This window comes from Peromyscus eremicus, chromosome 16_21 (assembly GCF_949786415.1).
Source record: "Peromyscus eremicus chromosome 16_21, PerEre_H2_v1, whole genome shotgun sequence".
Lineage (NCBI taxonomy): Eukaryota > Metazoa > Chordata > Mammalia > Rodentia > Cricetidae > Peromyscus > Peromyscus eremicus.
The window spans coordinates 52,334,382-52,346,681 of record NC_081432.1 but is presented as its reverse complement, the minus strand read 5'-3'; positions in this window follow the sequence as shown (position 1 = coordinate 52,346,681).

The window sequence follows — 12,300 nt, the reverse complement described above, 5'->3', positions numbered from 1 at the left end:
AACCAAACATGACAAAAAGAATATAATAAAAATGAAGCAAAAACTATCATATCAAAGTTGGATGTGGTAACCCAACAGGGGAAAAGCGTCCTAAGAGCAGGCAAAAGAGTCAGAGACCCACTCATTCTCACTGTCAGGATTCCCAAAAATATCCTAAGCTCTAATATATATACAAATGACCTTGTGCAGACCCATGAAGGCTCTGTGCTTGCTGCTTCAGTCTCTGTGAGCTTATATGTGGCTTGCTTAGTTGATTCAGAGGACTTTGTTCTCTTGGTGTCCAGTAAGATGAATCTTAAAAGGTCTTTTAACAAAACCCCAGAGCCAGATATTGGGGTGATAGTTGAAAAATCAAAGACACAGAACAAGCCACAGCCAACCTCACATTGCCAACTCCTCAGCCGATTCTGTGGGATAGTTTCATTTGATCTAGTATGGTTCAAGCTGTGTGATCTTTTTGATTTTCTGTCTAAATTTTAAATTCATCATTGTAAATGGGTAATACACTGAACTATTATTATTGTGTTACTATCATTTTTCCATTAGATCTGAAAAAGATTTATTTGTGTATTTAAGATATCCTTAGCCGGGCCTTTAATCCCAGCACTCGGGAGGCAGAGCCAGGCGGATCTCTGTGAGTTCGAGGCCGGCCTGGGCTACCAAGTGAGTTCCAGGAAAGGCGCAAAGCTACACAGAGAAACCCTGTCTCGAAAAACCAAAAAAAAAAAAAGATATCCTAACATTAGGTTTATATATTTTATAATTTTATATCTTCCTGCTGAACTGACCCTTTTATTCCATGATAATATTCCCTGTCTTTATGAATCAGTTTCAATTGCATCGACTTTATCTGAGATAAAGGTAGTCACTGCTACTTTCTCATGTATAATTTTACACTCTTAAGCTCCAGTCTGTACATGTCTTTAAGTCCAAACTGAATTTTTTGGGGTAGGGATAGACAGTGTTAAAATGCTTAGTACCAAGCATAGGACCCTGCAGTCAATAATCCAAACTTCAAAAACTAAAAACAACTAAACAAATGCAAAATAAAGTCAATTTCCTTTAGATGGTATATAGTTAAATTTGGTCTTTATCATTCAGTAGTCCTATATCTTTTTGTTAGGGAGTTTAGTTCATGTTTATTTAAATTAGTATAATAAGGAAAGATTTGCTGTTTCCTTTTTCTTGTAATTTTCTATTTCCCTCTGTTCTCCATTGCTTTTCTCTTTTGCATTTCTTTTATTTATTTTTTGATAAATTTTGAGGATTTCTATTTTTACTTTATGCAAGATTTCTTTGAAACACAGTCTCTCTCACTATGTAACTCTGGCTAGCCATGAAATCTATGTAGACCAGGCTGGTCTGAGACTCACAGGGATCCATCTGCCACTGCCTCCTGAGTCCTGGGGTTAAAAGCATGTCCAACTACTCCTGGCTTTTGTAGTGTTGAATATGCTTTTTCTTTGTGGTTACATAAGGACCTATATGAGATTATTTATGCTCACTTTTAAAAGCTATTAACAACTTAACTTCACTTATATACTATTACTCTGCACACTTACCTCTTTTCTGACCAATGTGGTTTTAGATATCTTAGTTTACATCTATTCAGGGACAAATTTAAATGCAGTTAAAATGTTTTTGGATTTTACTTTTTATAGTATAATTAAATGTTTTATTTATCACTTTCACAGAAATATTTTTCTGTGTACTTAGCTTTACCAATAATTTCTTGCTTCCTTATGCTCTGAATGGCTGTTTAACATTGGTATTTCACTGTGAAGAATTCTCTTTAGCATTGTCTATAATGTAGAGCAAGACAAATTCAACTGTAGATAAACTCAGTTTATTTTTATTTGTTTATTTATTTTTGTCTAAGAACATGTTTACCTTTCTGTCATTTGTAATGGATAATATCATTTGTAATGTTATCATGTATAGTATTGATAATTGGCAATTTAAATCCCAGAAATTTATCATATCATACTCCTATGCCTTCCATTGGTTTGTTGAAAAAAAAATCCACTGATAGTCCCACGAAAGTTTTCTTATATGTTATAAGTGACTTTTCTCTCACTGCTTTCTAATTTCTTTGGCTTTAACTTTTGATAATTTGATTTAAATGATTCTTTCTTTTGTTGTACAGAAGCTTTTTAGTTTCTCAAGGTACCATTAGTCAATTGCTGCCCCTAATTTCTGAGCAAATGGAGTCCTATTCAGTAAGTCCTTTCCCACACTTATATTCTGTAGGGAACTGCCTATGTGGTTTCTTCTAGAAGTTTCAATGTTTCAGGTATGACATTGTATTTTTTGATCTATTTGAAGTTAATTTTTATTCAGGGGCCTAATTTCATTCTTTATGTGGACATTCAGTTTTCCCAGAATCATTTTTTGAAACTGCTGTTTTATTCTTTAATGTGTGTTTTTGACTCTTTTGTTGAAAATCATCTGTCTACAGTTGCAGGCATTCATGTTTGGGGCTTATGTTTTGATCCACCAGTCTATGTGTCTGCTTTTGTGTCAGCACCAAATTCTTTTCATCAGCATAGCTCAGTACTATAGCTTGAAATCTGATGGGAAAATCCCTCCAGCATTGATCTTTGCTTAGGATTGCTTTGGCTATCTGGGGTCTTTTTGTGGTTCCATATGAATTTTGAGGTCATTTTTTCTGTCTGTGAATAGTGTAAGAGAAATAGCTTTAGTTGTGAGGTGTTCTTTTTGTTGTTTGTTAGTTAGTTAGTTAGTTTGTTTGTTTGTTTGTTTGTTTTTGAGACAGAGTTTCTCTGTGTTGCCCTGGCTGTCCTGAAACTAGCTCTGTAGACCAGACTGGCCTCAAACTTGCAAAGATCCATCTACCACTGCCTCCTGAGTGCTGGGATTAAAGGCATGTATCACCACCTCCAAGCTTAGTTGTAAGTTTTTAAATTCAATGTATTTGGTGCCATTTGAGCATCCTAAAGCTGGATGTTTTCTTTCCAAAGGTTTGACAAATTTTATCTTTATTTTTAGATTTATTTTTGTATGTGTATATGCATGTATGCATCTGTATGACTATATGTAGAAATGTGTGTGTGTGTGTGTGTGTGTGTGTGTGTGTGTGTGTGTGTGTGTGCAGTTGCATGCTCCTATGCTTGTAAGCAGAGGCCAGAATAAGGCATCATGCATTCTCCTTTATCACACTTTCCCTATTCCTCTATGGTAGGGTCTCTACTTGAACTTGAAGTCCATGCTTTTTTGGATGGTCTCAAATACAACAAGCCTCAACAATCCACCTATACTTACCCACATCTGAGCTAGGATAAAAAGTGTGCCTGGGACACCCATCTTTAAGTGTGGCTGCTGGGATCCAAATTCTTGTCATAATAACAGTAGGTTTTCCCTGGGGTATATACTCTTCAGTCATGACAGCGAATCCCGGATTTTAATAACAACATTACAACGTTGATTTTCTAGTGTCCTCCTTGCTTTCTACCACCTCCTATTTCCCAGTTCTGGGGACACCCTTTCTGCTTTTGGTCTTCTGGTGACACTGTTCATTTCTGTGACTGCACCCAGCCTAGTATCAATCTTCAGGAAAACACACAGAGAAAAATCACAAAAGAGGACTGTCTTTATATTGCCATAACTCTGTAGAGCCTATAATTTTCTTTGAAGGCAAATACTCTTCCTATCTTCCAACACTATTCAATTTTATAAAGAAAATCTGAAGGAAAAAAAAGATAGTCACCCAAAGCCTCTGCTCAAGAAATATTCAGAGACAAAAAGAGACCCACTAAGGGAGAATAAACTTGATTTCCAATAGTAATGGATAACTTCCCTTTCTTAAAATGTTAATTCAGCCCTAGTGGCTCACTGTAAGAGGTGAAGAATGAACAAGTAAGAAAACACAAGTCATACAGTATGTCAAAAAAGCACAATACAGCCACCACCTAAACAATAAACATATACATGACCAGAGCTTGATCTCATACCTTCTTCCCAAGATAAACCAACCAGCCATTCATCAGTGCAAGCTAGCTAGAGGTAGAAAAGAAGCTGACATTTCTTCTTTATTTGTTTGTTTGTGTTTTTCGAGACAGGGTTTCTCTGTGTAACTTTGGAGCCTGAACTGAAACTTGCTTTGTAGACCAGGCTGACGTTGAACTCACCAAGATATATCTGCTTCTGCCTCCCGAGTGCTGGGATTAAAGATGTGCACCACCACCACTACCCAGCAGGAAGCTGACGTCGTTTCGATGAAGCTCAGGTACTGATTAGGATTTCTATTGTATGAATTACAGCTGTGATTTTCATGTCAAAATGTCAGCACGACACTGTCAAATTTCCATTAAATGGCACTGTGCTCCTGGCACATTCTTATTCTTTTGTGTAAATTAAACAATACTCCATCCCAGTAGTCCAAGTTAGCAGTTGTAACTGTTGTGGACCCTTCACAGAAGGGCATAGTAATGCACAATGAGGACATGATCCAGCAATGCCTCATACACACATCTAAAGGAGATGAAATCAGTATGTGAAAGGGAGATATGCATTTTTGGTTCACCATTGCATCATCACCAAATCATATGGAATCTATACAAGTGTCTATCAATTTAGGAACAGTTGAGAAGACACATAGTACATTCATACAGAATGGCCTATTCATTAGCCTTAAAAAGGAAGGAAAACACGTTATTAGGCATACCATGGATGAACCTAGAGACCAATATGCTAAATGAACTTATCCAGATACACAAATGCCTTATAATCACACTTAGAAATGGAGCATTGCACTGATTTATGGAAGTTTCCACAACAGCTATGTGAGTAGATAAATAGAAAGTGTACACAGATAACAAACTTAATGACATTTCCCTCTAGAAATAATTCAATATCCTGAGGGACTTGAGCACGCAAATAGAAATCCTGAGAGAATGTGTAAGAAGCCTATGGTTCTGTGGCTTTAGGGAAGCTAATAGACCTCAAACAAAGTGAGCACCATCATCTCACTGACCACTTCAAAGAACTTGTCTTCACTGTGATTTAAGCTGACTTCGATCAAGGCACTGTGTCTTGAAATGTTGCTGGTCTTGAAGCCAACAAGTCTAAGTATTTTTAAAACAACCAACTAAATAGATTACTTTTCTGAAACCAATATTTTCAAGAAAAAAAGTAATTGCAACACTTTCAAAAACTACTTGTAATGTGCCTGGCAAAATAGCTCAGTTGTAGTATGAATCTTAAAAGTTCTTATTAATAAAAACAAAGCTGGAGCCAGGTATTGGGGTGAAAGCTGGAAGATCTGAGAAGCAGAACAAGCCACAGCCACCTCACCTTGCCAATTCCTCAACTGATCCTGTTTCCTCAGACTGGAAGCTTCTGAGTCCTCATCCAAATGGATCTCAGCTGAACTGTGCTGCTCGAAGCATAAAAGCTTAACCAGCCAAAAGCTTCTAGTTTCTGGTCTTCAAGCCTTATATACCTTTCTGCTTTCTGCCATCACTTCCTGGGATTAAAGGCTCACTTCCTGGGATTAAAGGCATGAGTCACCATGCCTAGCTGTTTCCAGTGTGGCTTTAAACTCAGAGATCCAGAGGGATTTCTGCCTCTGGAATGCTAGGATTAAAGGTGTGGGTGTGACCATTTTCTGGCCTCTGTATCTAGTGGCTGTTCTGTTCTCTGACCTCACATAAGTTTATTAGAGTGCACAATATTTTGGGGAACACAATACCACCACACTCAGTGGCTACAAGCACTGGCCACTCTTCTGGAGGACTGGAGTTCAGTTGTGAGTACCCAGGTCAGGAGGCTCACAATGGCCTATAATCCTAGTTAAAGGGAATCTGACGATCTTTTCTGCCCCCAAGGGCACATAAATGCACAACAAACAAACAAAAACAAACAAATAAACAACAAAATGACCTCCACAAGTAAATATTTTAAAAGGGAGTGGTCAGCTGTGAGATGATATATACATAAGTACATTATTGATTGTCTCTTGCTGAAAGACTACACTTCCTTATCTGCAAATGTGGGTGATAAAGATGCCCCTTGCCATGAATAAACATGGTTCCACCTTAGGTCAGACCAAGCCTCTCTCTCTTTCTGCCTCTGTGTCTTTACAGCTGCCTTTTTAGTAATCTAACAATTATACGGACTGAGGAGGTTGTATTTATGTATCTAGGAATATATGAACTATTAAAGAAAAGAGACTATGAATTTGAGGTACAGTAAGGGCTGAATGAGAGGGTTTGGAGTGAGATAAGGGAAGGAAGAAATGATATAATTATGTTATGATAAAATTTGTTAATAAAATAGCAATAAAAACCTCACATCATATAATTATTAATTAATAGTAGGCACTCACTCGTTTTTATAAAAAGATTGTGGTTACACAGTAGAGGCACTCAAATATTGGGACTTAAGAGGTATGAGAAATATTTCAAAATCATTCTGTGATGGAACATGGAATCTAGATAGTGTTTATTTACTTTTATATTTTTTTTAGTTTCTGTGATAATTTTATTACCAACCTGCCACTGATAGACATGAAAACCAACAAGTCTCTAACAAGCAAGAAAAAAAAAAAGAAAAATGAGATCTGCAACCAAGCATATTCAGATTATAGAGTTGGATGTGGCTCTGGATGGGAGAGAGGGGTTCCAGGACACCTTCCCTATAGATTCATGAAGCCTGTGACATTTCTTCTCCGCTTTGGTATCCAGTTGTCGTAGTACACAGCATGAGCCTCCTTGAGGCTTCCAGAGGTGCAGGGACCCTGCTTCAGGCCTTCAGTATCCTTGGAGAGTCATCAGGCAGTGTCTGGTTCTCTATCTTTGGGATAAAAATGGTGGTAAAGCTTCTTGTATTGGTATAGCAGGAGTCTGAGCCCAGTGGAGTGCTCTGACACTGAGCTCTCTAGCTCTCTTGGCTCTAGGCTTGTTGGGAGAGAGGCACTGCAGGAGAATGTAGGGTACATGCTTGTGGGTGCCTGGCTGTGGCCTCTGCTGCTTTTCCCTTCTTATGCCAAATGAACAAAGTCACAACTTCCTTTTCCATCAGGCTGAGTCTATCATCCAGACATGATGAGCTTTCCAGTTAGAATTGGGGTCCATATTCAAGTATTTCGTTAACACCTGGTGCTTCCCCCAGGTGAGCCACTGGTGTTGATGATCTGGGATCCTGCAGGGCAAGGAATCACAAGTTGCTTCCATCTTGACCATGGTTCACTTCAGCTCAGTTCAGCTGTTTTCCATATTTACCTTTTAAAAACAGTTCATAAGGCACATATGTGGTACTCCATCTCATTAAATACACACACTCAAAATCTCCCCTAGGGATGAGTCTCCTAATAGGTTAACCAATACCAAGTGGTCCACGCTGAAATCATATACACACAAACAACGCTAAATAATTCAGCAGGTTGTACTTATATTTTTATGTATATGTGTGTGAACAATTAAAGAAAGAGGCTTTTATTTTAGAGGGAGCAAGAAGAAGGGAGTGGGAGGGGTTGGTGAGAGGAAATGAAATGATATGATTTAAAAAAGAAATTATAAGTAACTTTAAAGAGAAATTACAAGTCATTTGATGTCCTACTGGAAAGGGACCAAGTGTGAGTGAGGAATCTGCAGTGTATCGGGATTTGTTTTAGTGAGGGTTTCTGTTGCTGTGAAGAGACACCATAACAATGGAAACTCTTATAAAGGAAAGCTTTTAATGGGGGCTGGCTTACAGATCAGAGGTTTAGTTCGTTATCATCACGGCAGGAAGCATGGTGGTGTGGAGGCAGACATGGTGATGGAGAAGGAGCTGAGAGTTCTACATCTGGATCAGCAAAAAGCAGGAAGAGATCACTCTGGGCCCGGTTAGAGCTTCTGAAACCCCAAAGCCCACCCCCAGTGACACACTTCCCCCTCAACAAGGCCACACCTACTCCAACAAGGTCACACCTCCTAATAATGTCACTCCCTATGAGCTTATGGGGGCCATTTTCCTTCAAACCACCACAAGATTACAGGTATAACCCAGCAGGCCTGGCTACTAAGTGTTTTTTAATAAAAATACTTGTAAATTCTGCCTGAATTGCAAATCAGTTCAAGAAATTGAAGTAGTTTTTCAATAGTTCTATAAACATTTAGAAAGAGTAACAAGAAAAAAAATCATGGCGACAATCTAATTATCACCAACAGCTGTAACCTGTTGCACTCGATCCTAAGAACACAATATAGGCTGCTTTAACCAAATGTTCAGGCGTTTAAATGCTTTTTTTTTTTTTAATCTTTTCTACTTACTTAAAGAGAAAACTGAGTAAAATCCAATTGGATGTGAATTTGAATAGAAGAAACTTGTTTAACTCGTTGCCGGCTATCTTTGGCTTTTAAGAATGATGAGGCATTTGGAGGGGGGAAAAGGAAGGGAAGGGAGAAATGATGTCATTGTATTATAACCCACACTTTTTTTCAGTTCCTCCCCTCCCATCTAGATCCATACCTTATTCCACTCTCATTAGAAAGCAAACAGACGTCTAAGGATTAATCATAAAATAAAATAAACCTAACAAACTGGAAGAGGACAAAACCACCATACAAGAAAAAGAGCCAAAGAAAACGTACAGGAAACTCACATAGACACAGAGACACATGTTCACACACACAGGAATCCTATAAAAGGCTTATAAAACTAGAAACCATAATATATACACAAAGGACCTATAAGAGTTTAAAAATAATGGCCTGGTTTAACATTATGAGACAACCTCCAAAGATGCCACTAGTTTGTTTTGTGTTGGCCATCTACTGCTCTGCATGGGGACAAGAAGAGGGAGGGGATCTGTGGTTGGTATGTAAAGTGAGTAGAAAATGTCTTAATAATAATTAAAAAAAAAGAGTTCCCTCAAAGACTTGCTGGAAGAGAGGGACCTGAACTTGAGCTTAAATGATAGTTATGAAACCATTGAGAAAAGAAGACACCAAAGAAAGGCAAAAGGTGAGCCTTCCCATGGGAGAAGAGAGAATCCTTAATTAAAGGGAGAATCTTTTATAACTAAGTTAATAAAATCATATACAATTTGAAAAAAAAAAAGGAGTGGTTTATTTCCCAAGTGAGACTCCCTTGGAGAAAACTAATTTTTCGTTTAAATGTGGCTATCCATTGGCAACAGCTTCTGGGTTAGAGATGTGTGTGTGTCCACTTCTTTCAGCTCTAGGACCCATGTGGTGTAGACCCTGTGTGTGCTGCCACAGACTCTGTGAGTTCAGATGTGTGCCAGCCCTGTTGTGTCTAGAAAGCCTTGATTGCTTGCTGTCCTCCATCCTCTCTGGCTCTTACATGCTTTCCTCCTCTTCTTCTGCAGTTTCCCAAGCTCTGGGGGAGGGATTTGATGAAGGCACCCCTTTTAGAACTAAATGTTCCAAGATCTCTCACTCTTTGCATGGTGTCTGGCTATGGGTCTCTGTATTTCTTCCCGTTTGCTGCAGGAGGAAGCTTCTTTGATGATGGCTGAGCAAGGCATGGATTCATGAGTACAGCATATTGTCATTAGGAGTCATTTTGTTGCTGTTTCCTTTAGTATTTGGTTTTCCCCCTTGGTCCCTGGACTATCCAGTCTCAACAGCCAAGCAGCATTGGCTAGGGGACCCATCTCATGGGGCAGACTTTAACTCAAATCAAATATTGGTTGGTTGCTCCCATAGCTTTGTGCCACTATTGCACAGAAATATGTTGCAGGCGAGTCAGTATTGTAGATCTAAGCTTTTGTAGCTGGATTCCTACACAACTCCTTGGACATGGAGAAGTCAATCTGGTGCCTACCTAGAGCCTTCATCCCTACTACTGTTCATAGTACCAGAAGGTACTCTGCACACTATCAATGGAGAAAGGCAAACACCATTCCTTAAAAATAATGTATCTTCTTTCCTAGATACATAGATGGCACATATTTAACATCATGTCATTTCTTTTCCCTGCTTTCTTGTACACGGAATTTAAGAAGGCATTGTTGTATGCTGTCATCCTGAATATGGTAGCATAGTGTTCCATGAGAGAATTATCATACTTTCACAAGCAAGTGAAACATAATCACTGAGAAAAATCATATTGACAATTTTATTTAGATTGATTATTTTCTTTGAAAGCAATATTTTATAATAGTTGACCCATAATTTGTGTACAGGTGTCCATTTTGTATTGTTGTTCTTGTAATTCGGCAAGGAATTTGAAATCTAGTTCTATTGAATTATGTAGTTTCGGTGGCTTGCCATTAATCCTCAAGTATGTCCTCTTAAGTAAGCTTATTTCTAGTACATGAAAGTTAAATAATTTTCACTTTGTTCAAAATTACAAAATGTCCCCTGTGCTATGAATGATGATGAATGATGTTCCTGTCTCCTTAACAAGAAAATTTTCTGGGTTGTTGATGTCATTCAGTGGTAGAATATTTACAACTTACTAGATGCTCTAGTGTAAGTTCAATTACCACATCAAAGAGAGATGAGGAGGGAGAAAGAGAAGGGGTTGAGGGGAGAGAAAGAGAAATATGAGGGAAATGTAAAATACAAAAAATGAAGTATAAGTAAAGAAAAAGATGTAAGAAGCATAATTAAAACTTCCAAAAATGGTTTTTTTACATGTACTAAGAAAGTATGAAAAAATATAAGATATCTTAGTGTCTTTTGTTTTGATTAAGTTAATTAATTTCCTTTTCCAGTAGCCATTAATATAAAGGTTCTTAGTTATTTGTTTTATGGAGTTCGAGGATTGGTATAATTAGATTTCCTTATGACTTGGTTGAGAGTGTATTAATGAAAGTGCTTTTAATAGTGAATCTCCCCATTTCCTTCTCTCCCTTAAGATAAGCTTCATTGCTTTTTCAAAATAAAATTTGAAAAGAAAACATCTATTATTGACTTAAAATAAACAAACAATCAAAAAGAAGCTCCAAATATTTTGTGTTCAAACATTTCTCCTTACAAAGAAGCTTGGGAAGAATTTAGGGCTAAATAAATGCTGCCTCAAACCAGGCAAGATAAAACATAAATCATTGCATTCAACCCGCTAACAAGTCTATCTGCTCTCTGAAATGACTGGGAGATGAAAGCAAGGAGCCTCATTTAAGAAGGCCCAGCGGATCTGTTCTGCATTTATATAGCTGTTATCAAAAGCAATTCATTTGGAGATCAAATAGACTGACAGATAGGACAAGCAGGGGATCACCACTGCCTTCAGGCAGCCCAAAGCCAGGACCGCTTCCCAGTGCCTGCACTGATATTGGGTCTAGTCAATGCTGTGTCTATTACTCTTCCCTCTTTGCCAGCTGCACACTAGCCTGGTCCCCTGGCATCCTTTCCCAGCCAAGCAACCATGAGGACGGCAGTATTAAGAACATGGCTTCTCCAAGTGGACCAAAGAGAAACTCACCTCACTGGGATTGAGTGAGCAGATTGTGTTGATCTTACCTCTGGATAGTGATGACAACAGAGAGGAAATTAGAGACTTGTCAAAGAGCCATGGGATCCAGGACCTCTCCAGGGCTAGCATGTTGCCACTCTCAGCCATCTGCAGACTGCTCAAAACACTGGGCAAGGGCACTGGAGAGCAGCAAGTGGGTTTGAAGTAAGTCTGTGCAGGTGAGTGTTTCCAGAGATGATTTCAGGGAGATGTGTTCATCAAAGCAGAGGTGAGGCACTCCAGTCCTCATGTCAACAGTACTTACTGGATTTTTAAGATCTCATGAAAGGATAACATTGAGTTACAGAAATCCAGTTAATATATCTATATTTTAAAAGACTTGTTTTATTTTAAATTATGTTTATGTGCTTGTGTCTGTCTATACATGGGTATGTACACATAAATCTGATTAAGAAGGCCAAAAAAAGACATGGATCACCAGGAGCTGGAGTTACAGGTGATTCTGAACCAACTGATGTCGGTGTTGGGAACTGAACTTCAACTTGAATTCCCTGCAAAACCAGCAAGTGATCTAAACTACAAGGCCATCACTCCATCCTAGTTAATATATTTTCAAAGGAGATATAAATAGCATTGCCTCTCAGGGATAATGTCTGTTCAGGGCACATACACAGGGATATATTCCTATGTGGTGTTCTGCACGTAATATTAAAATATAATGCAGTTATTATTGAAATTTTATAATTTTAACAAAGATTGAATTATATGGATATTTCTTATAGTTAACTCTTGTCTACAGTTATGGTTTTATTTTTGTTTGTGTTGGGTTTATTCATGCTTAAACTTGGTTAGTACTTAAAATTCTAGCCATTTTGGTGTAGAATATTCTGGAGAAATAAATACAAAGCTAAC